Source organism: Cornus florida, unplaced genomic scaffold (genome assembly GCF_030987335.1).
Source record: "Cornus florida cultivar Cherokee Brave unplaced genomic scaffold, ASM3098733v1 CherokeeBrave_3.0.0_Hap2_scaffold_68, whole genome shotgun sequence".
In the NCBI taxonomy this organism is placed as follows: domain Eukaryota; kingdom Viridiplantae; phylum Streptophyta; class Magnoliopsida; order Cornales; family Cornaceae; genus Cornus; species Cornus florida.
This window is the reverse complement of record NW_026775899.1, coordinates 110,001-112,500: the sequence shown is the minus strand read 5'-3', so window position 1 is coordinate 112,500 and position 2,500 is coordinate 110,001.

Genomic DNA, 2,500 nt, shown 5'->3' with positions numbered 1-2,500 from the left:
AAGACCGAGGCATCCAAAATTTTTTTTTTTTTTTTTTCTTTCCCATATACCAGAGAAAGAACATGAAGACCGAGGCAACCAACAAAAAATAATTTTTTTTTTCTCTTTCCCGGAATTTTTTTTTTTTTTTTTTCGAAATAGCCGAGAAAGAATATGAAGACCGAGGCATCCAACAAAAAAATTTTTTTTTTTTTTTTTCCTAATCTACCCAAGCAAAACAAATAGAAGACCGAGGCATCCAAAAAATTTTTTTTTTTTTTTTTTTTTTTTTCGAAAAATTTTTTTTCACAAAAACTTTTTTTTTTTTTTTTTCCCCAAAAAATTTTTTTTTTCGTTCCAAGCTAACCAAGACATCTACTATTCACTAGTAGAGCAATCGAGACTGCAAAGCAAGCAATGGCCTTACTTGCAGCTCTTGGTGCTGAGAACTCCCCCCCCCCTATAGTAGTCTTAAGTAAAACCACAGCTCTGACAGGAGTAGATATTGCATGCGAGCGAGGAGTCGTAATGGGCAAAATTGACTCGGGGGACCTCCAAATCGAATTCCGTTTCGAGCAAAACACTTCTTAGGCTTCAAGGAAGCTCCCATAAAATTTCCAAACCCAAACTCCAAACTTCATTTTTTAGCCTACAATGCCCACGTGCACGCCGGTGTGCACGCAGGGGTGCTTGAGCATGCGGGAGAGGAGCCATAATGGGCAACATTGACTCGGGGGACCTCCAAATCGAAATCCGTCTCGAGCAAAACACTTCTTAAGCTTCTAGGAAGCTCCCATAAAACTTCCAAACCCAAACTCCAAACTTTATTTTTTAGCATACAATGCCCACGTGCACGCCGGGGTGCTTGAGCGTGCGGGCGAGGAGCCATAATGGGCAACATTGACTCGGGGGACCTCCAAATCGAAATCCGTCTCGAGCAAAACACTTCTTAAGCTTCTAGGAAGCTCCCATAAAACTTCCAAACCCAAACTCCAAACTTTATTTTTTAGCATACAATGCCCACGTGCACGCAGGGGTGCTTGAGCATGCGGGAGAGGAGCCATAATGGGCAACATTGACTCGGGGGACCTCCAAATCGAAATCCGTCTCGAGCAAAACACTTCTTAAGCTTCTAGGAAGCTCCCATAAAACTTCCAAACCCAAACTCCAAACTTTATTTTTTAGCATACAATGCCCACGTGCACGCCGGGGTGCTTGAGCGTGCGGGCGAGGAGCCGTAATGGGCAAAATTAACACGGGGGACCTTCAAATCGAAATCCGTCTCGAGCAAAGCACTTCTTAGGCTTCTAGGAAGCTCCCATCAAATTTACAAACCCAAACTCCAAACTTCATTTTTTAGCACACAATGCCCACGTGCACGCGGGGGTGCTTAAGCGTGCGGGCGAGGAGTCATAATGGGCAAAATTAACTCGGGGGACCTCCAAATCGAAATCCGTCTCGAGCAAAGCACTTCTTAGGCTTCTAGGAAGCTCCCATAAAATTTCCAAACCCAAACTCCAAACTTCATTTTTTAGCATACAATGCCCCCGTGCACGCGGGGGTGCTTGAGCGTGCGGGGGAGGAGTCATAATGGGCAAAACTAACTCGGGGGACCTCCAAATCGAAATCCGTCTCGAGCAAAACACTTCTTAGGCTTCTAGGAAGCTCCCATAAAATTTCCGAACCCAAACTCCAAACTTCATTTTTTAGCATACGATGCCCACGTGCACGCCGGGGTGCTTGAGCGTGCGGGCGAGGAGTCATAATGGGCAAAAACTAACTCGTGGGATCTCCAAATCAAAATCCGTCTCGAGCAAAGCATTTCTTAGGCTTCTAGGAAGCTCCCATAAAATTTCCGAACCCAAACTCCAAACTTCATTTTTTAGCATACGATGCCCACGTGCACGCCGGGGTGCACGAGCGTGCGGGCGAGGAGTCGTAATGGGCAAAATTAACTCGGGGGACCTCCAAATCGAAATCCGTCTCGAGCAAAGCATTTCTTAGGCTTCTAGGAAGTTCCCGTAAAATTTTCAAACCCAAACTCCAAACTTCATTTTTTAGCATACGATGCCCACGTGCGCGCCGGTGTGCACGTCGGGGTGCTTGAGCGTGCGCGCGAGGAGCCGTAATTGGCAAAATTAACACGGCGGAAATCTAAATCGAAATCCGTCTCGAGCAAAGCACTTCTTAGTCTTCTAGGAAGCTCCCATAAAATTTTCAAACCCAAACTCCAAACTTCATTTTTTAGCATACGATGCCCACGTGCACGCCGGTGTGCACGAGCATGCGGGCGAGGAGTCGTAATGGGCAAAATTAACTCGGGGGACCTCCAAATCGAAATCCGTCTCGAGCAAAGCATTTCTTAGGCTTCTAGGAAGTTCCCGTAAAATTTTCAAACCCAAACTCCAAACTTCATTTTTTAGCATACGATGCCCACGTGCGCGCCGGTGTGCACGTCGGGGTGCTTGAGCGTGCGCGCGAGGAGCCGTAATTGGCAAAATTAACACGGCGGAAATCTAAA